Raw genomic sequence first — 26,794 nt, 5'->3', positions numbered from 1 at the left:
GCCCAGGACTTGGCAGGTAATAGGTTCTCAATGAATATCTGTTGGATGAATGAATGGTTTTGACTTTCCTCATCTCATCTAAGTTGAGAAAAGATTCACTAGGATCTTATAAATAAGTTCTTAAGGAGGTGTATTCCATCCCTGCCAGAAAGTGCTCTATTCTTAAAGAGTAAACAGAAAGAGAGTAACTTAATTCAGAACCTTTATTTTCTAATAATGAAACTATAAGCTCTGGTGGAGCATGTTCTTGAGCTCATTCTTGAGGTTGATCTGCAAAGTAAAGTGAACTCTAAGCTAAGGTGATTAGAGTTTGTGCTTTACTGTGTGATGTTTGTTTTCATTGCTTGGTCCTGTGATACAAATGTGCCTGAAAGACAATACGGCACAGTGGTTAACATAGAAACCAGCCTAACTCATTTAACCTTTTGTGCCTCAGTTTCCTCATAGAGGGCAATAGTACTTACATTATATGATTGTGGGTGAAGATTAACTGAACTGATCTTGGCAGAGCACTTTGAACAGAGCCTAGAACGTAGTAACTACTGTGTAAGAAGGATCTATTATGATGTTTTGATTGAAGAAAAGACAAAAAAGAATGAGCTATTATTTTTCTTAGACTTCATCCTATAAGACTATGAAATGCGAATAGTAAACAACCTCCCTGCCCCATTTCTTATTTGTGTGATATTGATACTAAGCACAACATAGTAAGTGCTGTATCTGAAATAGGGGCCCTATTTAGTGGTTTAGGGAGATGCTGACATTTGTGTTTTTTAAATCTACCACTGGAAATTAGCATAATGGGGAAGACCGTGTGAGGAACATTCGCATCAGGAGACAGACTGCCGTCAAAAAGGAAACAGAGATGCTCATGCAGTCATCCAGATTCTGAGTCATTGAGTGTGGGGGAGAAAATCTCAATAGGAATAAATAGAATTTGATGCATAAACTGTGATTTGAGCAGCAAGTCCTGCAGTATAGTTGGGGCTGGCTTTTCAACTTAATTATGCACATGTGTCTCCGGCAGAGTTTATTGAATCATATGGTGTAAACCATAAACAAACACTAAAAACCTGGCTGGGTTGATGGCTACAAGCTATAAAATGATCTTTAAAGATCAAATATTTATTCCAAAATCCCAGGAGCCAACCTCTCTGCATTAAAGTCAAAAGCAAGTCATCCATTCTTCCTCAACAGTAGTTTATGAATCTTCTTCCTGATTGGAACATGCACAAACAAATTACGGTCCCCTGAGTGCCACGCCGCACGGAGGAGCCAATTTGGGTGACACACAAAATGCATAATCTAAAGGATTAGTAAATTGCCTTGGCAGTGAATTATCTCTGCAGAGCTTGACATAAATCAACCTCGTGATGCGCCATTGAGGGAATGTAAAAGCCTGGGCTCCCCAATAGTTTTCTGGATTCCCTCTGGCAGGGCCTCATTAGGCCTGGGAAGGCTGATACACTCAGCAGGGTGGCTTCTGAGGGTGGCTAATGGGAAAAAAAATGCAGACATTCCATCCTCTGCCTACTACAAACAATCTCATGATTAGCTGCAAAACCCAGGCCGCCTCCTCATTTCTCAGGGAAGAGAGGCCTATATTGTGTTTCCCAACCCCACTCCAAGGCTGCTGCCTCATTGCTAATTTCCATTCCATTTGGGATCTGAAATGCAAGCTGATATCACCAGGCTTTGCTGCAATTCTGGGTTACTCCTCAGAACGTTTGTTCCTTTTTCTTTTCTTTTTATGGAGCAATTCACAAGCCAGCTCAAAGCTCATAACTCTGCCTGTGGCTGGCTGGTGGCTTTGCCTGTGTGTTTTTACAATAGTTATATATGTATGCACATATACATATTGAAGCATAAGTATAAATATCTGTGTGTTATGGCCCATGCGAGGGAAGCCTCCTTCCTGCAGGGAGTTTGAGCTATCTGCAAATGACCACCTGGTCCTGTTCATCTTCCAAGACATTGCAAGTCCAATCAAGCCTCCCAGATAAGGAATGTATTATAAAGATACATACATGTCAAGATGCTGATGCAAGCTATATCAGGGACAGCAAAAATAAAGAATAAATAAATAAAAAGTCATTGGAAGATTCTGTTTGAGGAAGTTGTCTATGATGGCTTTCCAGCATATTTGCTGGATGTCCTCTGCTTATATACTGAACCAAAAATCGTATTTTTATTGCTGATGTTGTTAAGACCATCGTTTCCTCGACCCTAATCCTGGTTTGGTTTGTTTCCTTCAATATGACTTTGTGTTCTCTAAATAGATATTGCCAGCTGAGGTCCTGGGGGCCGTGTGCACTTGGAAAACAGATTTTGTTTACCACCACCTATAAATTTTTGTGAAGAGTCAATATTCCAACTTAAAAAAGAAAGATTTGTTACTTCTCTTGCAAAATAAATCAGAAGATTGGGTCTTCGTTGCACCAAGGAATACTGCTGTCCCACCGTGTGGCAGGAGCGAGGTCACTCTGAGAGGAATCTCAGCTTCAGAACATCCAGATATCCTCACATCTCCCTCTGCCCCAGATCAGCTCCTGTTCTCCAGTGGAGCTATTCACACTCCAGGTCATCTTTGAGGCTTGTGGGAGTTACTTCAACTCTCATACCTCTGCAGCCAAGGAAGACTTGGGACAAAGAAGATCTGAGACCTCTTGTCTTTGCAGGCCCAGTGGCCATCCTTTAGGCCTCCTGGACTTTGACAGTTCTTTGGCACAAGGCAACCCAAACTAACTAGATAATATCCAGACCCAGGAGCCAGAATGTGCTGGTCCATTTCTGTATTACTATAAAGGAATAGTTGAGACTGGGTAACTTATAAGGAAAATAGGTTTAGTTTACTCACGGTTCTGCAGGCTGTACAGAAAGCGTGGCAACAGCATCTGCTCCTGTTGAGGGTCTCAGAAAGCTACAATCATGGCAGAAGGCAAAGCGGGGGAGCAGGTGCATCATGTGGCAAGGGATAACAAGCAAGAGAGGAGGTGCCATGCTCTTTTAAACAACCAGATCTCATCTCACCACCAAGGAGACAGCATTAAGCCATTTATGAGAGATCCACCACCATGATCCAATTACCTCCCACTAGGCCCCACCTCCAACACTGGAAATTACATTTCAACGTGAGATTTGGAGAAGACAAACATCCAAACTATATCACAGAGTAAGAGGATGGAGGAGAAATACCAGCTCTGGGAACTTCTTCCCCTAGAGAGATTCAGGAGACCTAGCAACCGTAACAGAGGAGATCCTGCACGGGCTCAGGTAAGCACCTGAGTACAATGTTACCTTTATGTGGCATAGAGACACCTTGGAGGATTCGGGGAAGCAGGGGTGCTAAAGATTTCTGATGTCAGGGAGGGGCCTTGCCCAAGAGCCTGAGGGTCCCACACTTCGCCATGTATGGTAATGGGCAGTCCACCAGCAGTCTACAAGGCCTATAGTGACTTTGTGGATTCTCTGTATTTTTCCACCAGAAGAGTTTCCTTAAACACAAGGTAAAATTGCACTCTTTTCCCAGTTCCTAAACATCCAGGACATGGTTTTCTGTTCCTTGCCTACCTCCCCTTGCCTGCCCCACAACTTATGTGGATGTGAGAATATTCTGTAAGATGTCCTCCTGGAAATGCTATGCTTAACCTCCATGCTGGTCCTTGTTCATTCCTTCTGCTGCAACCCTTTATAGATGAGGCCCCTTGTCTCCAAGCACTGTCAAGCTGCCTGACAGTAGATTGAAGCCTTGAGTGTGGACACTGGTTTGGGAGAATATTAACCAGAGTCCTTGAGGTTTTTATCTACAACTTAACACTCAGAGAGAGATGAGCACTAGAGTTTGTTTATATGGTTCTAATAAAATACCCTTGGCACTAAGCCTTTACATCACTGATGGCATCGTCTCGCTCACTGCATTCTGGCATGGTACATACCTTTCGTAGCAACAGTGCTCTGCCTCATTGCCGCCTCTCCATTTTCTACCACCATAGGGCACTTTGTTCTGGAAGTTTGTCAGTACCAAAATGATCTGAGTGCTGTTCAGAGAGTCCTGCAGAATAACAGTTGGTGGCTGAAGGCCAGGAGGAGTTGTACTATGATAGGCTATAGCCATGCTGAAGAGCATCTGGGCAAGAGATGCTGCCTGACTCTCAGTCTCATGCTAAAGGAGTAAAGAGATGAAGAAACTCATCACTGCCTCCTGAAGGGACTGCCACTTGGGCTTCTTTGAGATGATGGCACCTGTGCCCTTCGACCCTGGCCCTATAAGCTTAGTATATAAAGCTTATATATAAAGCTTAGTATATAAAGCTCCATAAAGCTTAGTTCAGAGACTCTTATTCCTGGCCAAGACCCTGAAGAATCTGAATATGCGGTGGAAGAGATGCTGGATTCCTACTGGTGGCTAGCCAAGTCCAGCAACTGGTTTCCCCAGGAATAAAACAGGCCAGAACCAGAGCTCTGGAAGTCTTCCTCGCACAGCCATAACATGCCAGAGTGCCCTAGAGGTTTTCATGGAGCAAACCTGAAAAAATTGAATTCTGCCCTATCCAGGGGAACTGGTGAAGTGCTGGGAGACGTGGTCGTGGCAATATCATTTGTATCTGAGCATGAGCAGTTGTATTTGTGTTTACATTGCTCAAGAAGCTTCTCCAGTGTTCACATTTCAACTTTCACCTTTACACAACCACCTTTTACCTGGTTTCCCCAACACAGCTTATCCCAACCAGCATAAGCTCATTTGCGATAACAAGTCACTGAAAGGAATGTTTACCAGCTCTGTTTTGGTTAGTCGCGGTGGTAGGAGGATCCATCCTTGCTCCCCAAGCCCTGTCTTGGCAGGCAAGTACCCTTGCCTTGCTCCTTGCCATTCTTTTGTTAACTGAAGCCACTAATGGATTGATGTTGAGTGCCCTCTCAGCCCCTTACCCACTGTCTGGCCAGGGTGCTAAAGGAAAGAGAAAGCCCCTGCAGCAGGTCACAGGCGGAATCAACTGCTGCGTCGAGGAAGTGGGTAATCCACAAATGATTGTGAGCCAGTGAATAAGCACACATTGATTATGCTCATTTCACTACTAGTGGAACTGCCTATGGGGAGGATGGGCTGGGGAAAAATTGATGAGCTGGTTAATGTGGCTTATTGGCGAGACAGTTTTAACACCATGTGGCTTTAAGAGTCCTGTTTAAAAAAAATTAATGTGGAGATTGCATTCTAATGGGTCTGAGTTCATACGCAGCGAGTTCCAAATATGTGTCTCTAGGGGCAGTTCTTGCATTAGGCTCTTTGTTCCGAAATCCCTTGGGGTGGAAGAGGGTAACGTATCATATTGAACATTTGTTAAGTGTCACTGGTGTTGCGCACACACCATGTAGAGGATGCAGTCGGGTGGGATGTGTGGATGTGTGTCTCCCTAGTGCTGAGCACGTAACAGTAATGAGATGTCCTAACTTGGAAGCTGAGATGTCGGGGAGTCAAGGGTTGATGAATGAGATGGATGCTAAATGGAACTCTGAAGGGGAAATCAAACCCTAATGGAGTTAGAGAAGACTTAGATGATATTGAATGTATCAAGAGCAAAAGAGACTGAGGGCAAGAGGAAAGAATGTAAAGAAGGAAGGAAGGAAAGGAAGGGAGGGAGGGAGGGAAGGAAGGGAAGGAAAAAGAAAAGAAAGAGTGAGAAAGAGAAAGGAAAGGAAAAGAGGGAAGGGAAGAAAGAAAAGAGGGAGAGAAAGAGAGATAGGGAGGGAAGGAAGAAAGGCAGGCAAGTGAGCTAGAGAGAAGCTAGACAGAAGAAAAGGATGGATGGATGGAAAGAAGGAAAGAAAGAGAAAGGAAAGGAAAAGAGAGAAGGGAAAGAGAGATAGGGAAGGAGGGAAGGAGAGGGAGGAGGGAGGAAAGGAAAGAAAGGCAAGCAGGCGAGCTAGAGAGAAGAAAAGGATGGATGGATGGATGGATGGATGGATGGATGGATGGATGGATGGATGGAAGGAAGTAATGAAGGAGGGAAGGAAGTAATGAAGGAGGGAAGGATAGATGGATGGATGGATGGAAGGAAGTAATGAAGGAGGGAAGGAAGTAATGAAGGAGGGAAGGATAGATGGATGGATGGATGGAAGGAAGTAATGAAGAAGTTTAGTTGAGAGAGGGGGAGAGATAGGGAGGAAAGAAGGGGAAGGAAGGTACTAATGATTCTCATCTATTCTTCTATCACTAAAATGCATCCTGGCCTCCACCTCATTGCTCACTCCATTGTTCACACTGGATTTAACTCTAAACCTTACTCAAGTCCTTTAGTAAATCATTCCTGGGCCATTCTAGCTCACAAAGATTTCTATCACTGATTATCTCATTAAGTAGCATTTCATGTGTTATAATAGAAATTTACTTTTGCTTTAAAATGCTGTTTAATTAAGCTCTTTCTCCACTGTAAAAAAATTAAAAAATAAAAATGTGGCTCAAATATTTAATTTGCTCAAATATTTTATCAGCTCCTTTAGAGCACATTTTATCACTTACTCATCTCTGCACCTGCCATAGTTTTTGGTACAACATTGGAACATAGAGGAGGCAAAGTTGGTGATTATGGACTGCACTTGATTTGAAATTTGAGTCATGCAAATTAAGAATTCTCCCCACCACCTTGAAAAGGCTAAAGCCCTTTGCTGTTTTTGCCCAATACCTAGCAGGTTGGTCCTGATGATATTCTTCTCCTTTTTCCCCTCTGCCTTAGTTTCTACTCCTTAGGATCCTCCTTTCCTTGATCTCCATGTCCCAGCCCTGAAGAAAGTGAGCCAGTGAGAATGTCCCCCTCCTGCCATCTTGGCAATGATCTTAGCCAAGCCTGGTCACAGTGGCAAGTCTTGACCTCAAGACTCCCTTCCTACCCAACGGAAGCCCTCCACCACTCCATTGAAAGCCAATGCACAAGTTTTTCCTGGTCAGGAAGTCCTACTGGCTTTCTCTCCTGGTTTCCTTATTTTTGCACCATGTTCTCAAACCTGGAGACCCCTCGTTTCATGGTTCCTTCAAATGGTCAGCTCTGTGGGAAGCCCTGCCTGGTTCCGGTTTCTCACGGTGCTGCTACTCACTGGGATCATCCCTTCAGCTTCTTGTGCTGAGCTCACAAGCAAGTGATCCTCAACCTGGTGCCACATCCTCTTCTTAGACACCGTGCTTATCACAGAGGGAGATCTGGACAAGACTTGTCATTGAACTACTTGCCTGAGCAACATGATTCAGATTGTTTTCTCATGTGACCACCTTGCTTCTACTCAGGGACACCAAGGCGTGAATGGCTGGTGCCCAGCATCTCATCTCATCTCAGGGATACCATTAGGAAGGTGCCCAGCATGTCATCTCATCTCAGGGATACCATTAGGAAGGTGCCCAGCATCTCATCTCATCTCATCTCAGGGATACCATTAGGAAGGTGCCCAGTGTCTCACCTCATCTCAGGGATACCATTAGGAAGGTGCCCAGTGTCTCACCTCATCTCAGGGATACCATTAGGAAGGTGCCCAGTGTCTCACCTCATCTCAGGGACACCATTAGGAAGGTGCCCAGCGTCTCGTCTCGTCTCGTCTCATCTCATCTCATCTCATCTCATCTCATCTCATCTCATCTCATCTCATCTCATCTCATCTCAGGGATACCATTAGGAAGGTGCCCAGTGTCTCACCTCATCTCAGGGATACCATTAGGAAGGTGCCCAGCGTCTCACCTCACCTCATCTCATCTCATCTCATCTCATCTCAGGGATGCCATTAGGAAGGTGCCCAGCATCTCATCTCATTTCATCTCATCTCAGGGATACCATTAGGAAGGTGCCCAGCATCTCATCTCACCTCATCTCGTCTCATCTCATCTCTGGGATACCATTAGGAAGGTGCCCAGCATCTCATCTCACCTCATCTCGTCTCATCTCATCTCTGGGATACCATTAGGAAGGTGCCCAGCGTCTCATCTCATCTCATCTCAGGGATACCATTAGGAAGACCCACCTTGTTTCAGAGATATGGAAAACACTCGATTTCCTTTTTACCTCCAATTTCCCCTTTCCCTGAGTACTTTTTAAACCCTGAGTTCCTTTACATCTGGCTTAAAAGAAATCCCATTTAAACCTCCAGAGCTTTTAACTTTTCAAAACTTTTTCTTACTTTTAGTCTCATTTGATCGTTACGATATCCCTGCGAGGTAGGTAGAGCAAGCATTATTCAACCCATTTGAATAATGAGCAAAAGAGACCCAGGAAGATGAGTGTCTTGCTCCAAGTCCCCTGAGAAAGGACCTTTGTCTCCTGACTCCTGGGTCAGTGTTTTATTCGTCATTCTAAGGACCTAAGTGACTTGGCCATCCTCTTTTCAAGCTCGCTAGTGTCCTGGGTCCATCCAGCAGGAGAGGGAGGGGGGATGAGGATGTGTGGGGACAGGGCTGGGGGTGGTGCAGCAAGGAAGAAGGTTCATAAGGGGAATAATGCTTACATGGCTTACATGTCAATGGCTACTCATTAGCAAGGAGAGGTCAGGGCACCTGCCGATAATGATGTCTGCATTATGGTACTTAATGGAAATGGTGCAGTACCTGCCCCATCAAAGTCTAATCTGCCCAAGAGACACCCAGGCCCAGCACAGCAAGAATGAGATCCCTGCTGGGGATAGCTCCTGGAACTGAATCCAAAGCCATTAGTATCAGAAGTCCCCGGCCGTGCATTTAGCAGGCCCTGCTGATGCAGATAGTGCAAAGACTACAGCCATTATTGAGGCCAGGCGGGGACTGGAAAAGCAGCCCTGGAGACTGGAGGCTTAGATTAATCTATCTGCCTTGAAGGATGCTGAGATGCCTGCAAGGAGGGGCTGAGGAAGAATGAATGGAGGGTCTTCGCTGTCCCCGGTTCCATGGGGGTCTTGGCATGAACACTCTGCCCGTTCTTTAAAACACAGCCAAGTAGTTCCTCTCCAGACTCTGTCCCAAGCACAACCATGCCCAGGTCTTACTCATGGCATCATGAAGGACTGCTTCCCTGTTCCTTGTCTAGCTTCCTCCAGGGAAGCCAGGGTGAGTGGCTCAGCCTCCAGGCCTTGCAGAGCCACCATCAGCAACATTCCTGGTAGCCATGTCTGAGACAAAGCAGGAAGGTTGCTGTGGTACCCCACGCTGCAGCACTGTGAGCACTGGACCAGGACTCTGGGCACTTGGAACTGGGGTTGCTAAACCTGTCTCTGCATTGGCCAATGTGTGGCCTTGGCAGAGGCTCTTCCCTCATGCATGACTGTTTTATCTGACAATGGAGGTACCAATGGCTGCCCACTGGGTGGCCATCAAGACTTGATTTCATTTTGGAAAAGAGGGAACAAGAGAGGTTTTAAAAGTAGAAAGAGACCAGGCATGGTGGCTCATCCCTGTAATCCCAGCACTTTGGGAAACCAAGACCTGTGGATCACCTGAGGTCAGGAGTTTGCGACCAGCCTGGCCAACACGGAGAAACTTCATCTCTACTAAAAATACAAAAATTATTCAAGCAAGGTAGTGTGTGCCTGTAATCCCAGCTACTCGGAAGGCTGAGACAGGAGAATTGCTTGAACCCAGGAGGTAGAAGTTGCAGTGAGCCAAGATTACACCACTGCACTCCAGCCTCGGCAAAAAAGTGAGACTCCATTTCAAAAAAAAAAAAAGTAGAACTCTAAAGGCAAAATATTGCTCTTCTGTAGATGAGAGCAGCCATTCCTTTTTTTCCTCCCTGAAGGTAGCACTGCCAGCTGGCATCCCCAGGGGATTATCAGGTGAACAACAGGCTTGACACATTGGATATCTCTCGGGGTCCCATTGGTTCAGGCAGGGCACAGTCTCCAGCCATTAAAGGGGCCAAATATGCAAAAGAGAAAGCCCCTCAGGGCCTCTGCATACACTTGTAGCCTGGCCCTCCAGGTGGCCTCAGAGACCATCCTGTGCAGGTAACATTTTTATTACTCTTCTCTTCCTCTGGCCCTGCCCTTCCCACAGTAACAGGTTTTTTTCTGACTCATGGCAGCCACAGCATCAACACCTAGCCCTCTAGCTTTCTCCTGATTTTGTGTGTGTGTGTGTGTGTGTTTTTCTTCCAAAGGCCTGTCTCTCATTCATCCATGTTTCCTTAGGGTCCACAGGTAGTTAAGATTGAAAGACCTCAGCAAAATTAAACAAGCCCCTGGCTTTTTATAGAGGAAGAAAATAAAGCCCGGAGGAGAAGCTGCACTCAGAGCCAATTAGAGATGAATTCCAGAGTAGAATCTCATTCTTCTAAAGTCAGGAGGCCTCATGTAGAACTAAGAGACAAAATGGAGAAGATGAGATCATATGACCTCTCAGTCCAGCCAAATCTCTGCGCCTAAGTTATCATAAAACACCCTTCAGATGACCCATATAACCTTACAGATATAATTTAGTTATTTTATTCAACAAGAAGATCCAGATTGATGCCGTCCTGTATGGTAACCACCATATGGCATTTCAGTTGCATGTGTCATTTCAGTTATTAATTAACATTTAGTTCATCAATCTTATTTTAATTAAAATAATTAATTAAAACAATTAATTAAAATTTAGTTCATCGATCTTATTAATCCCATTTTAAGTGATTCCAGGGTGCAGTGGCCACCATATTGGACAGTGCAGATACAGAACATTCCATTAATCAGGGAAGGTTCTACTGGACGGTGCTGGTATAGGGCTGGGATTCGTTCTCTCATTTTTCAGATGGAAAAATTAAGGCTTAGAGAAGGAAGAAGACAGTAACTTGTCTGATTCCTGTAGTCAGTAACAAGAGGGACTTTACTTTTTGTTACACCAATTTCCACACCTTTGCCTATAAAAGGCAAAAATTGCATCCCATTTTGAGGTCCTTGGGAGTAGGGGCTCCTGAATTTCTACAGCAAGTGGTTTAGAGAAAACAGCTTGATTGGAATGAGGTTCTTGACACTGTTTTCATTTTAATTTATGTAAATAAGATTGAGAAAATGTTGTCTCTTCATAGCAAAGATTGGGACAGAATAGATAGAGATGTAGGATTTTGGCTGAACCTGTCCTTCATGGCATCCCCCTCTGTAAGCTGCGTTTCTCTTTGTTTTTATACAATAAAGATAATATTTATAGAGGCTTACTTCTCCTTCCCCCCAAATGATAAAAAGAAACAACTTTACTTAGTATAGCAAAAATTGTCTTACCTTGTTTGGTAGAAATTATCCTATTTTGACCATATCAGTAAAAGCAGATACATGCTATGCTGTTATTAATAGAAGTCTAGTATTAAAGGAGAGAAATTAAAACCTCTATCTACAATAAATGGCCAGACTACATCTGTGTTATTCATGGGACCTCATTTGAGGAGGACTAGAGATAAGTAAATGCATATTGTAAATTAGGTCATGAGACCTGGAACAAGAGAATGGACATATTTAATAAAAAGGAAGACTCAAACGGAATATATATGGTCATTTCTAAATATATGAAGAGTTGTTGACTGAAAAAAATATATTTGTTATGTGTTTGCCTATTGGATGGAACATTGGCTTATTTTCAGCTTTTTTATTTTATGTTATCTCATTTTCTTGGCCAGGCATAGTGGTTCATGCCTGTAATCCCAGCACTTTGGGAGGTTGAGGCAGGAGGATCACTTGAGTCCAGTAGTTCAAGACCAACCTGGGCAAAATAACAAGACCCCACCTCTACAAAATTAAAAAATATATATATCAGGCATGGTTATGTGCTTCTGTAGTCCCAGTTATTTGAGAGGCTGAAGTGGGAGGATTGCTTGAGCCTGGGAGGTTGAGGCTGCAGTGAGCTGTGATTGTGCCACTGCACTCCAGCCTGGGAGACAGAGTGAGTCCCTGTCTCTAAACAAACAAATAAAGAAAAAACCCTTTCTGTCTTAAAAATAAAAATCATATTTTTAAAAGTTCCCTGGGAGCTGCATGTTAAAGAGAAGCTGATTTCATCATCATCATCATCATCATCATTATCATCACCATCATCACCAAGGTCAATAGGTCCACTTGCTCTAGACCACATTTCCAAATAGTGTGGGGGCTGAGCCAGAAGATCTCACTGCTGCCTCTTCATATCAAGGCATTTTCATGGGGCTGGGAGATATCAAAGAAGCAGTGTCATAACCAGCATAAGAGCCCTGAACCAGTAATTGTTTCTCCTGAAAAGTCTCCCAGATTATCACAGGCATGAGACATTAATAGACAGTTCTAATCTGTTTACCCAGAAACAGCAGCCATCCAACATCACTTTGTGTTCATTATGTTATGTTGTCTTATTAATGTTGGTTTACAGTTCCCTCCCTCTTCTATATTAGGGTTTTCTCTTCTTAGCTTTTAGACTGAGTATCACCCTATCAGGGGTTATTTTGCCTTATAGAATATTTGCCCTTATGGGGAATCTCAGAGATCATGCAATGCAAAGCATACATGATCTGTGTCCACTGACAAGCCAGCTCTTATGACTTCCCAAAAATTGTTAGCTGGTAAGCTAAGAATTTCTCTATTCTCCGTTTAAGAAATGGGGTCCCTGGAAAACCATAAAGCCACCGAAAGTGGCCATAAAGGAGTGAATATATTTGAGCAGAAGAGAATGACCAGTAATCTTGAATTTCACTCAGTACATGATCACTCATGATATTCCCTTAAAAATCAACCAATAATCAGAGAATGTAATCACCATTTTTATGGGTTTGGGCTCTAATCTCATATGTTAACTGGCGTATTGGATCATTGCTGGAGACTTCATTAGAAGACCATTCTTCCAGTTGGTTTTGGGCAAAGACAATGAGGCTTCCCTGAAACTGTAGGTAACTAAACTACTTGAATAGAGTACAAGACTCTTTCACCATGTAACATAATCCCTAGTAGAAGTTTAAAGCCATTGTAATGTTCTCTACGTTTAGCAAAGAGGTGGAGTCTACTTCTGTCTCCTACACAGTGTAGTTAGAAATCTGAAATGCACAAGTGTTTCTTCAACATAATTCATCAACCCCTGAGATGAATCTACATTCGTAACCTGGAGAGCTATTTTGAAGAGTATCTATATCCCTTAAGTTACTTGTGTTTTATTAAACATAACTTTCCATTACCTACCATACTATGTGTTCAAGTAACCATCTTTCCCCTGCAGTTTCTGCTAAATTGAGAGTTCTCTGTGTTCCTCAAGTTCTATTTCTTTTCCTACTGGGCACATAGCTAGACCTCATTTCCCAGTCTCTGCTGTGACTGAGTCTGGCCTATAGAACGTGGGCAGATCAAATGGATGTAACCTCCAGGCCTGGCTATGAAACACTCTGCACATCTCATCACACTTTTTCTTCACCCCCATCTGCTGGCTGGATATGAGCAAACAGCACAGGACTGCAAGAGATGGAAAGGTCACAGATTGCAAGGATTCTGGATCCCTGAATCACTGCATGGAGGAGAGCCACCCAGGAGAACTGCCTGACCAGAAACATGTACAATGGAGTATTTCATCAAACGGAACTAAAATTGTACAGTGTTAAGTCAGTGACCTTTGAAATTGTTATAGCAGTTAGCCTCCCCTTTACTAATACATTATTTCACATAAATTACAGTGTTTATGTCTAGATTGCAGTTTACACAAATGCTAGAAATCAGAGGATACATGTCTATAGTATACATACCATAACATACTTTGCTATAAAATACTAGAAGTGGGATGGATAGAGCAGAAAGATTTTCTGGTTCTGTGGAATTTGGTCAGTTGAGCTAATGCTAACTAGAGGTCAGACTGTAACTGAAGCACAGATGTGAGAGGTTTTGAGGCCAGGTTGTTGCAGAAAGGGATTTTACCCAAGTATCCTCTGGCTGTGTTATGAGGGTTATCAGAGGTGGACATACGTGTTCATGATAGACAAGACCGTAGTCGGGGAAACAACAGTGTGAGTCAAATCAGAAGACAAATATAAATCAGCAGTAGGCCAGGTGTGATGGCTCACACCTGTAATCCCAGCACTTTGGGAGGCCACTGTGAGCAGATCACCTGAGATCAGGAGTTCGAGATCAGCCTGGCCAACGTGGTGAAACATCGTCTCTACTAAAAATACAAAAATTAGCTGGATGTGGTGGAACACACCTGTAATCCTAGCTGCTTGAGAGGCCGAAGCAAGAGAATCACTTGAACCTGGGAGGCAGAAGTTGCAGTGAGCTGAGATCATGCCACTGCAATACAGCCTGGGTGACAGAGCAAGACTCGGTCTCAAAACAAAAAAAACAAAAACAAACAAAAAATCCAGCAATGAAACTGATGAGTGTGATGAGATCAGCAATAAGTCCTAGTCAGGAATATTGAGGGTGGGGTGGGCTGGCTGCCAGGAGTAAGTTGAAGTAAATGGTTCAAGGTTGAGTATATACAGATGGCACATGTATGCTGGAGATTTATGGTTCTGGTTTTCTTTGGAGCCAGTCAACCTGGTGGCTTTGAGGGTAGGCTGTTTATGAGCCAATCAAGAAATAATCCCAGTTAAATATCACTTATGCTATAAGACTTATTTTCTGTACAATTTTGAAGTAAAAAAAGTTTGAAATGCTTCATCAATCAATATAAAATTATTTACATCTTTGGGCCAAAGAAGCACATCATCCACTGAAAAAAATGTGTCACAGATAAGAAATCCACTTTAAAGAAGATATTCTAGAGAAAGAATTCTAGAGTGTGTATTAGATGTTCTAGAGAAGAAGAATTTTAGAAGGTATACTATAAAACATACTGGCCAAAAAGAGTTGGAAGCTCTGGGGTTGAATTTTAATTTGGCTACTAACATGCCGTGTAACCTTGGGCAAATCAGTCTTATTGGTTTCAGTTTCTTCATCGGTAAAACAAGCACATTATACCCATTACAAATCGCAAGTCATTTCCAACTCTGACATTCTACGAGTCTAAGATATTATCTTTCCTAAGTCTGTTTCTATGATGCTACAGAGGTGAAGGGAAGGGTGCCTGCCTTTCTACAGAAGACCGGACCCTGACTACAAATTTTGGTTGACTCTGGGCACAGATTGTCACCCATTAGAGGGTGCCCCTCATTCCAGTGATCTGGACAGTTCAGCCCTACCGTGCAAAGGGGACTCACACTGCAGGTGCCTCAGACAGTTTCTCCTGAAGCACATACGTCAGAGAAAAGATCGCAGGCTTTAGAAGTAGACAGAAGTGGCTGTGGATGTCCTTCCCTCCTCACCTTTTTGTATCTCGGACAAGTAATTCAACCTCTGTGATCCATTAGGGTTCTCATGTGTCAAATCGGGATATAACCAAAGTCTCTTAGCGTTTGAGAACAACACAAACCACATCCATGTTCTGACTCTCTTTGTTAATTAAGCAAATGAAAAAACGTTGAACAAGTTTAACAAAAATCAGACCATATTTTATATATCTACATTGAATAAACTAATATTTCTTTTTTTTTTTTTTGAGACGGAGTCTCGCTCTGTCGCCCAGGCTGGAGTGCAGTGGCCGGATCTCAGCTCACTGCAAGCTCCGCCTCCCGGGTTCACGCCATTCTCCTGCCTCAGCCTCCCGAGTAGCTGGGACTACAGGCACCCGCCACCTCGCCTGGCTAGTTTTTTTTTTTGTATTTTTTAGTAGAGACGGGGTTTCACCGTGTTAGCCAGGATAGTCTCGATCTCCTGACCTCGTGATCCACCCGACTAATATTTCAATTACGTAACACACAGGTAGAATATCATTTAGCAACACTGAGGTCTGTTATGAAAGTGATGGTCAGATAGAATGGCTCTTTTCTCCTTTAAACTCCTACCTACCTGTGTTCTCCTCTGCCGCACATCTTCTGTGTGATAAAGGATTCAATGAGAAAATGTTTGTAAACTGCTTGGCATGACACGGCGAGCAGGCACTCAATAAATAGTAGCTATTACACTGATGATGATGTATGGGCAAACCTGAAGTTCAGCAAGCCCTTGCAAGCACCTCTAAGTCACCCTGGGGAGTGTGGTGTAGACTGAGTATTTGCCTGGTACAACCCCCTTCTTGAGTCTCCATCCTGCTCTCCTTTTAATCCTCCTGGCAGCCATAAAGCATCCTTAAACACAGCCTCTTTGAGCACAGATCTCTGGCTCTTTGGCTCTGGAGCCAGCCTCCACCTGCAGGGCCACTTGAGTCTTTAAGAAAGTATGCTAAGGATCCCTTCTGTTCCTCGGCATTTATTTACTGTGGATTATTTATTGTGGAAATATGAGATGGATGGTTAGGAAAGGAGAGAACAAACAAACTTACCTTCCTCGCTTGCCTTAACGTGTTTGAGTTCCTACTTGTATGCACTGAAATATCTATAATTTACTTTTCAGTTTTGCAATGTTTATGGCTTTCATGTCATTTGAAGGTTATTTATAACAATTATATAAGGAAGCAAAGTGCCATAAACTGAAGTAATTTACTGTAAAATATCTGAAATGCTAAAATATCAAATGGTGCATTACTGGAGTGCTAGCATTGCTCTTGGAAAAAGGAAAAGGAAAAAAAAACTCTAAAAATATAGCCTGTACCCCATCAGCCAGTCTGTTAAATTCATCTTGCAGATTTATAAACTAAAGAGCAACTGGCAAGTATTAATTTAATTGCTTTGAGGGAGGGGTTGAAGTTGAGAGAACATGGCTCCCCAATCCAGTGCTTATAAACTTAGATGGATTATTTTGGAGCAAAGGGATACAAAGGTGAAGTCAAGCACTGTTGGCATCAAGCTGGCCGTGACCTTCTGCTCCTTCTGCTAAATCCTGACATCCTGAATCCAGATGACAGGCATCATATTGCTGGTAGCAGAGAGAGAATTAGGGAGCAATGAGCCTGAGTCTAGTTTCTACTTCCAGAAAGCCAATTAAGTAACTTGAGGACATCAGGTCAGTGAGTGATTCAAGTCTGGCCGGTGGTCACTCCAGGGAAATGCAGGAGCCTCTCCAACCAGGGGAAAGGCCTTTAGTCCTTCTCAAGGCTATGTCCTAATAAAATGACTTTTTTCTCATCTCTCCTTTTATTCATTGATTCAAGAAAGGTTGAATACCTACTATGGGTCAGGTTTTGGAAACACAGTGGTGAGCAAGACAGTAGGATCCTTCATGGAATTGAAAATCTGGAGCCTCAATATTAAGAACTATGGAGATATGTTCACTGTAAATCTGATAATCCTACAGATTCTAGTCTGAGTGCAGAGGGAGTTAGCTTATTGAATACCCAAAGAGATGATGCCTGTGTTCTGGGAATATGGAAAGAGTGCTGCTTCTAGAACATGGCAGTGTGGCTTGCTTTCTGATTTGTTGCTGGAGACTGGGGTTGGTGAGGAGAGAACACTCCTTAGACAGCTGCCGCCTTACTTTGCTTCAGCTATGGGAAGAGTTGTTGTTGGGAGTAGTCTTGCAATTCTTTCCCGAAAGTAAAACTGCTTTGTGGGCATTTATCAACCTGAACTAGCCACAAGAGACTAATGAATTTCAGGTTAGTCTCCTCCAAGTGAACCAGGGCACGTGGGCCCTAGGGATCATCCCTCAGTTGTAAACCCTTTACTGGAACTATGGAGGTGGTAGAAACATGGAGATTTTCCCTGTTTCTCAAACAGGAGGGTAGGAAGCAGACATGGAGGCTTGGCCGTATATGCAGGCGACTTAGACTTTCTACTAAACATCATTTGGTGAATGATGAGGAAGGCAGCTCCTCTGCCCCTAAATCTTCCCCGTTTGTCTTGTGCTATAATTCCCCCAAATCCTCCCTTATCTGCATTCCATGAAGTCAATTTTAGCTCCTCCCTGTAGGGCCTTTTGGTGTTTGTTTGTTTTAAACATAAAAACTACACTAATAAATTTTTTAAAATTATTTTAATAAAATATTTAAGCATATTTAAATAAATAAAAGATTATTTATTAAAGTATATGTCTAAAAAGGAACATACATGAAAATAGATTGAATTACCACAAAGTTAACACGCCCATTTAAGTACCACTCACATAAAAATAAATAGAACATTTCTAGCCCTCCTTCAGACCCCTCATGCTCCCTTCCAGTCATAACCCCACTTCCTTTCCACAGATCATTACTATCACAATAATTACAGTAGAGGACATACCTTTTTGTTTGGTTTCACTGATTCAACATTATGTTTAAAAATTGTGGTTGCTAGTAATAGTAGTTTACTCATTTTCATTGCTGTATAGTATTTCATTGTAAGATCGTATCACAATCTTTTTTTTTCCCCCTCAGGAAAAGCTGATTTATTACTCAAAGATTGGCATCAAGGATGAACAGAAGCTTAAGATCCATGGTAAGCTACTCCCTCAAGGCCTAGGAAAGTGCCCAAGGTGGTTGGAATCTTGTCTGCATGTACTTCACAGTGGACCACAGCTGAGTGACCCTAAAAGTACTTTGCCCTGGGTTTTATATAGCCTGGGCACCACTTGTCTCGATGAGCACAAATGTTTCAGAATAAGGAGATAGCTTAGATTGTTTCAGACACTTCCTCCTTATCTCAGGGTGTTAAATTCTTAGTGCATTTTTCAAGGAAGAGTGGGAAGAACTGGGTTGGCCAAGGTCATCCTTGGGATGGAAAGGCCAAGGGGACCTTTCCTCCTAAAACCTCTTTACCTCCATTTTTCCTCCTTAACTCAGTTGAGTCAGGCTTTGGGCCCTACCACGTTATGAAACAGCTCTTTTTAAGGCCACCAGTTGCCAAACCAATGGCCACATTTTTGTCTCCACTTATTCTTTCAGCAGCACTCAGCACAGTTGATCATTCCCTTTCTTGAAATGCTTTCTTCATTTGGTTTCTGTTAAACTTTAGCCTTGGTGTACTTCTTCCTTCACTGGCTGCCTTCTCATTGTTTCCTTTGCTGGCTGGTTTGTCTTCTTGCATCTTTAAATGTTGGGTTTTCCCTGGGCTTAGTACCATGGAAAATTTCTCCTACGGTCCTCATTTCCCAGATGATCTCATTCAGACCCAGGGCTTTGAATTGTATCCATATATTCATGACCCCAAAATTTATTCTGGTGGGGACTCCCCCAAATTACAGACTTGTGTATCTAGCTGCCTGCATTTTACTTCCACTTGGATGCCTAATAGGCATGTCAAACTGAGCTTGTTCAAAACAGAACTCTTGATACACCTCCCATGCAGAAACTGGTTCCAGTCCCAATGTTACATCTCCCTAAATGGCAGAACTAAGACTAAGAATGTTAAAATAGCTGCAGCACTTAGAACAATACTTGGCAATAGATGGTTAACAATAAATGTTAGTTGAATGAATTAATAAAATTAATCTCATAAACCAGTTTCTACCTGATGTGATGGAATGCAACCTTGCAGGATATAGAAGGTAGGAACAAACCTTCCTCCTACTCTAACAGCTAATACATTATATATGTATGTGTGTGTGTGTATGTATATATATATACATACACATATCAATACCCACACATATATATATACACACACATACATACACATACACAAACATATACACACAAATATATACACGTATAGCTATACACACACACACACAGAGAGAGAGAGAGAGAGAGAGAGAGAGGGAGGGAGAGGGAAGGAGTCCTTTCTATGTGAGTGGAGATCAGCAACCATTCTCATTCCATAGGCCATCTGCCAAGTCTGTGTAGGGGCTGAGAACTGTTTTTTGCCATAGGCAGAGGGATTCTGCTAAGGAGACAAAAAAGTAGTAGAACTTTTAACAGCCTTGTGGGCTGATATGAAGGATCAGAATTTGGAGGAGCCTCAAACTTGCAGTCAGGTCTCACCTGGGTTTCTCCCCATTGGCTTTTCTTGAGCACTGGAGTGGCATTGGAGCCTAACAGGCTGGGCTGGAAAGTCGGAGATAAATCTCCTGCAGTCTTTTGATTTATCAGAGACACAGTCTGGGTAGAGACAAGGTTCTCTACCAAGAGGGAAGAATCTGTTTTTCCAATTTTGTGCTAAAGACTTACAGTTAGAACTGAATGAAACTAAACCCACAGCCCAGTGCCAACTTAGCTCAATGTCTAGTTGGTTTGAAGTGATTACTCCTCACCCATATTCATGACAAAAAAGAGCATGAACCACCTCACCTGGCTCTGACTACTTTTACGTTTTTCCTTTTATTGTCCTTTGACCAGGATGCGCCTAGGGATGGCTTTCTTATTTTTATCCTGCTTGGGATTTTCTGAGATTGTTGGATCTATGGGTTGCTGTTTGTCGCTGCTTTTGGGAAATTATCAGCCATTATCCCTTTGAACAGGTTTTTTTTCCTGCCTTATTTTCTTGCTCTTTTTCTTCTGAGATTTTTAATTACACAAATTTCATATTGGCTGACAGTCTCCTACATAATTCTCGTGCTTTTTTCTCTTTTTTCCATTATTTTTTTCTTTATGTACTTTATTCAATTGGATAGTTTCTACTGCACTGTCTTTGAGTTTCCTATTCTTCTCTTCTACTGTGTTCATCCCACTATCAAACCAATTCAAGGAATTATTTTAAGTCAAAGTGAAATACACAAACATAAAAATAATTTTAAAGTGTACAATTCAGTGGCATTTAGTCCCATCACAGTGTTGTCCAACCACCACCTCTAGTTCTACATTTTCATCACTGCAAAAGTAAACCCTAATCCATTAACTATTCATTCCCTATTTCCTTCTATCCCTAGAGTTACCCTGACAACCACCAGTCTGCCTTCTGTCTGTATAGATTTGTCTATTCTGGGTATTTCATATAAGCAAAATAAAAAATAAATGACATTTTGTGCCTGGCTTCTTTCACTTAGCATAATGTTTTTGAGGTACAACCATGCTGCATCATGTATTAGTACATTCACTATCTGGACCACTAGACGGTCTACTTCTACTGACTGTTTTCCTTTTCATTATAGGTCATGTTCATTTTCCTGTGTCTTCATTTGTCTCATAATCTTTTTCTTTGCTTGTTTTGTCATGGGCAGGGCTATGCAAACCTGCCCCAAAGTTTCAAGGCTGAAAAAAAAAATGGTTGACAAATCCAGTTTCTTAGAAAGAAACATTTAACAGGGACTTATGAACAGAAGCTATCTCTGTGTCTCAGGTGGCAGTGAGACAAGATGGTGAATCCCTATGCCACTACCCCCCAGGACTTGGGGCTTGTATACCACAGGGGAGGGGTCATTCAGAAGGGATGTGTAAGACAATGGAAGCATAATAACATCTAGGTTGTTTAACCTAAGGGTGAGATTTATGGTAAGTACCTGCTCTTATACAAGGCACAGCAGATAAACAAGAAATCTTGGAGGCCTTCCTGGAACATCGGTTAATCAGAAGCCAACAGGGCAGATTAACATCCAAGGTGGAGTTGCTTTAGCCTCCACAATGCTAAAAATTGTGTATAAAATGACTATAGAGTCTGATATACCACAATCTTTATCCATTCTACTGTTGATGGTCTGTAGAATGATTCTTGATCTGTAGTTATGATGAACAATGCTGCTATAAGCATTTTTGTATATATCTTCTGGTCTAGATGCATTTCTGACAGGTATACATGTAGAAATGAAGTTGCTGAACCATTAGGTGTGCATATGATCAGCTTCATTACATACTGCCAGACAGACGGCATGCTGTCCCAAGTGGATCGTCCTGCCTTTTTTTCCCCACAATTCTGAATGAGCATTGTTGGCTTCATATCTTTGTTGACCTTTGATATTGTCAGTCTTTTACATTTTATCAATTATGGTGGATGTGTATTGGTATTAATATCTCCCAGTATTATTTTTTATAAATCAACTTTCTGAGAAATAATTTACATAAATTTTATATTATTTTAAATATGCAATTTGATAAATTATTGACAAATATAGTATATACTTCTTGGTAGCCATCACCCCAATCAAGATAGAAAACATTTTATTATCTCAGAAAGTTGTTTCCCCTTGCAGCCAATCTTTACCCCTTGACATCCAGATACCCTTCCCAAGACAACCACAGGTCTGATTTCTATGACCACATGCTAGTTTTGCTGTTTCAGAATTTCATAAAGATGAAACCGTGACAGTCTGTACACTGTTGGGTGTTGTATTAATCTGTTCTTACGCTGCCAATAAAGACATACCCAAGACTGGGTAATTTATAAAGGAAAGAGGTTCAATGGAGTCACAGTTCCACGTAGCTGGGGAAGCCTCACAATCATGGCAGAAGTGCAAGGGACGGGACATCTTACATGGTGGCAGGCAAGAGAGACCTTGTGCAGGGACACTCCCCTTTATAAAAACATCACATCTTGTGAGATTTATTCACTATCACAAGAACAGCACAGGAAAGACCCACCCCCATGATTGAATCACCTCCCACCAGGTTCCTCCCACAATACGTGGGAATTGTGGAAGCTACAATTCAAGATGAGATCTGGGTGGTGACACAGTCAAACCATATCAGGTGTGGATTATTCAACTCAGCTATTACTTTTGAGATTCATCCTTATCATTGTTATGTGTATCAGTAGTTTGCTCCTTTCTACTTTGGAAGAATATTCCCTTGTTCATATATCACAATTTGTTTATCTATTCATCCACTGACAGACGTTTGGGTTGTTTCTTATTTGGGGCTATTATGCATAAAGCTGCTATAAATATTTTTGTTGAAGTCGTTTTTTGTGAGCTTATGTTTTCATTTCTCCTGGATAAATATCTGAGAGTGGGATTGCTGAGTTTTAGGTGAGGCGAATGTTTAACTTTACAAAACACTGAAAATTGTTTTTCAAAGTGCTTCTGCCATTCGGCATTTTACCACCAATGTATGAGAATCCCGGTTGCTCCTCACCCACCTTTTATATTGTAATTTTAAGCATTTAGGTCACTGTGGAGGGTTATCGCCTTGGGGGTTTACTTTGTATTTTCCTGATGACCTATTCATTTGAGTGTCTTTTTAGTCTGCTTGTTGTCCATTTGGATATCTTGTTTGGTAACGTGCCTGTTGTGCCTTTTCCCATTTTTGAATTTTGGGTTGTCTGTCTTTTCACCTATTGAATTTTAGGAATTACTTACACATCTTGGATACTTGCCCTTTGTTGGCTGTACATTACAAATATTTTCTATCAAACATCTTTTAAAAGGCAAATCCCATGGAAATAGAGACCCTGCTGAGTCACGGCCACCTAAGTTAATGTTTAAAATTCATTCTGTTCTTAGTGGAGGAATTGTAGGATTTACTGAGCAATGAAGAAAGGAGGAGGAGGAGGAGCAGATCTTACCTGAGCCATAGAGATAAAAGAGCAAACATGACACCGCAGAGGAAAGGCTTTGGGTGTCGCCATGGCAAAATACTCCAACTCACATGCAGCCATCTGTGGTTGCCTATGCTCTGAAGATTAAAGTTGAATTTGGGTTTAATAGGAATTAGTCTTGAAATTGATTAGTAAAATCTGTCATTGACTTTGTAGTGGTGAAGTGTGTGTCATTTGACAAACTAGTAAAGAACTTAGAATTTCAGAACCCCCCAAAAGCTGGGAATTGTCTATTCCCATCCCCCACATTTTGCAGATGACAAATTGAAAATCCAGAGCAACGTGCCCAATGTCACAACATCAGGTTTGTATTCTAAAGACTGATGTAATCTACTTTGTGTCTGAAAGATTGGAAAATACCACAAGTGCTTAGCATCTTGATGGATAATTTGTGACAATTATCAGAGAAATGTCATATGCAATCTTCAAGAAAATTCCAGTTGAATGAGGAGGTAACATCCTTCCCCAGAATGATATAAGAACAATGAAAGGGGCTTTATTTCAAGTGTCAACACAGAGAGTTGGACTCAGTTCAGAGAGCTCTGACAGTGACCAGCTTTGATAGTCTTGGGGAAGGCCATGGCAGGTTTGAGCATCAGAGTCTCGGCCCATCAATGATCTTCAGAGCCAAACATACTACTTCTTTTCAGAGGTCAAAATATGTATTCACCTGCTGATCAGCCAAGTTCTTGAAGACCTGCCCTGGAAGTGGGTTTGCAGGCAATTTAACAGGAGCAAGTGCTTGATAAACATGTCCATTGATAGATGGATTGTGTTTGCTGAGAAAAGAGGCTGGATAAAGAAAGTTCATTTGGCTTCAACTCTATTCCCAAGGGCTGTTAGTCTAGGAGACCCCATCCTGGAACTTGGAGGAGAGGTGGATGTACTGAGACAGGTCATTATCAAGGGGCACCAATGCTGCAGGTCAGCACTCAATAAATATTTCCAGCACTGCTAGCAGGTTTGCAAGAAGAGCAAATACTCCTGAAGAACAAGCAATAAAATGGATATTTTTATACTACTTTATTTTTATTAATGATCATAATAACAGGTGCTGCTTGTGAAGCAAATTTTGTTATAAGCAGAATTCTAGATACTTTGTAGTTAACAAAACACATTCACAAGCTTTCCTCATTTCATTCCACAAATACCCTGTGACTTAGGCAGAAAAAATAATAATGTTTTTGTATAACAGATAATGAAATGGAGGCAATGGTTTTCTTTTATAAATGGCATAGAATTTGGAAGCAGACAAGCCCATGCTTAAATATTAGTAAGTTCTTGTTTTTTTTCCATGGTTCATTTCACTTAATACTCTGTTGGCTTAAGAAATAGGTATTCTCAGGAATAGAATGTGTCATTTCCAGAATGAAAAGGGAAACTGAGGCTCAAAAAGCTTAAAAGCTTAAGGGTGTATAAGAACAAGTTTATAGCAAGGCTTGAGCTAAACCTAGGCCCCTAACTTTCATGCAGCCCACCGTCCTGATATTGTGTATTATTATCATTATTTTGATATCTTTAATCCATTTTTTTTAGTGTGTATACTTTTCATACTTGTAATCCAGCTGTGTATATGGGAGTAGAGTAGGGTTAGGTCTGTGGGTATTTCTTATGCACACTCAGACTAAAGGACAGCAATATATCCATGTATCAAAACTGCACTTGTACCCCCAAAATTTACACAAAAACATAGAAAGCATTCCTGAGTGTAGAGAGGAAATAGTTAAGTCAGCTCTATTTTGGATGAACCCTGTCCACCACTTGACTCTCTGAGATTCTCTTTCCTATTATAAAAAATAGGATTTGTTCATTTTCTGAAGGGATTGGAGTAATGAAACTGAAGGAGAAACAGCACCTATTTTGTGTTGGTCACTAGGGAAGTCCAGAGACAGGCCAAGCATCACTTTTGCCTTGGAGGAGAGCTCTTCATTGCAGATGCCTGAGTCCAATATCCTGTTAATCCTCTGCCCCTCAAGTTGCTCAGGATTCCCTACTGTGCATTCCTCAACACTAACATCTCTATCTCCTTTTCTCTGGGAGCCTTGAATCTGTTGGGCCAATCCAGTCTATTCACTGGTACCAAGTTATGGTAGACCAGTGGTTACTTGTGAGGTTGCCACAGTGCAGTGAAGACTGCATGGCCTTGAAAAGCCCAGCAGAAGAAGGTTTCCATCCAGCCTTATCATATTGTGTGTCTTTCAGCAAGTTATTTGGCTTCACAAAGTCACCATTTCCCCACCCATTATCACACAGAAAATCATTTCTAAGTCTCGGTGTTTTGAGGCACTTTGTAGGTACTAAAACAGACAGGATAATTATTGTTCTTGCACAAGATGACATTTGCAAAGATGGTCCTACGGAGCTGACTCATCATCTGCAGCCAGCCAGGGGCACCTAGTGCCACTGACAAATTTAAGATAATGAGCTGGCTATAGGGCAGCCTCTTCTTGAGAAAGCAGTGCATGGTGACAATTCTCTCTCTCTCTTTTTTTTTTTTTTAATTCAGTGGAATGTCAGTTTCTGCCTTTATGAATGGGAAAAGACATGGAATCATGGTAGAAACGGACATTCCACTAAGAACTTCAATCCTTGGATTGTTCAGACTTAGTACCTTTATGGGAAGCACAGGAAGTGAAATCTAAAGCATTACCACAGCCCTTCTTCTGGATCAGTTGTGATGAGAGGGAAAAGAGAGTATAGGTGTCCCGTAATTATATAGAGCGGGGCTGGAAGCTGAAGGGCTCTGTTCAAGCCAGCTGCTTGACTGAAGGACCCTGAGGCAAAGCACACCTCAGAGAGACCATATCCTAGCTCTGTTGCTCATACAGTGCACGCCTGTGTCACTCTGGGCAAATTATATCACATATTTAAGCTTACTTTGTCCCATCTGTAAAATGGGGTTAACAACACCACCCCATCAGGGCTCTTGTAGGAAATTTTTTTTTTTTTGGGAGATGGAGTCTTACTGTGTCGCCCAAGCTGGAGTGCAGTGGCATGATCTCGGCTCACTGCAACCTCTGCTACCCGGGTTTAAGCGATTCTCCTGCCTCAGCCTTCCGAGTAGCTGGGATTACAGGTGCCTACCACTATGCCCAGCTAACTTTTGTATTTGTCGTAGAGACAGGGTTTCACCATGTGGTCTAGACTGGTCTCGAACTCCTGACCTCAGGTGATCCACCTGCTCGGCCTCCCGAAGTGCTGGGATTACAAGCATGAGCCACCATGCCCAGCTCTTGTAGCAAATTAAATGGGGAAAGATATAAAAACTTCTTTGCATATGCTTCAGTGTGCAGACCACCCACTGCCTTGCGCATGGAGGGAACGGAAGGAGGAGAAAGGGAATGCGATTCGTGATTCCTGCTTTGGAGGTGCCAATGCCTTGCTTCCTGGCTGCCTAGCTCTGCTGTCTGGGAATTCCCATCTTCCTCTAGGCACACCCATCATGGGCAGGTTCTTTTCTCTACAAAGAAAAGAACTCCCAGGCTTTATCCCTGAGCTCTCTTTCCAGTCTGTTATGA

General features: G+C 42.3%; 1 long non-coding RNA gene across 1 annotated transcript in view; it reads left to right on the top strand.

The window, feature by feature from the left end:
* The first annotated feature begins 2,287 nt into the window (after window positions 1-2,287).
* LOC139355901 (uncharacterized) overlaps window positions 2,288-26,794 on the top strand; it is a 56,306-nt gene continuing 31,799 nt past the window's right edge. The window contains exons 1-2 of the long non-coding RNA XR_011607170.1: window positions 2,288-3,273; window positions 18,248-18,308. This is a non-coding gene — a long non-coding RNA (uncharacterized lncRNA). The remainder of the gene's footprint in view (window positions 3,274-18,247; window positions 18,309-26,794) is intronic.

This window comes from Macaca nemestrina, chromosome 8, assembly GCF_043159975.1.
Source record: "Macaca nemestrina isolate mMacNem1 chromosome 8, mMacNem.hap1, whole genome shotgun sequence".
NCBI lineage: Eukaryota > Metazoa > Chordata > Mammalia > Primates > Cercopithecidae > Macaca > Macaca nemestrina.
Note: the sequence above shows the minus strand (reverse complement) of the source record. Positions and strands in the feature narration are given on the sequence as shown.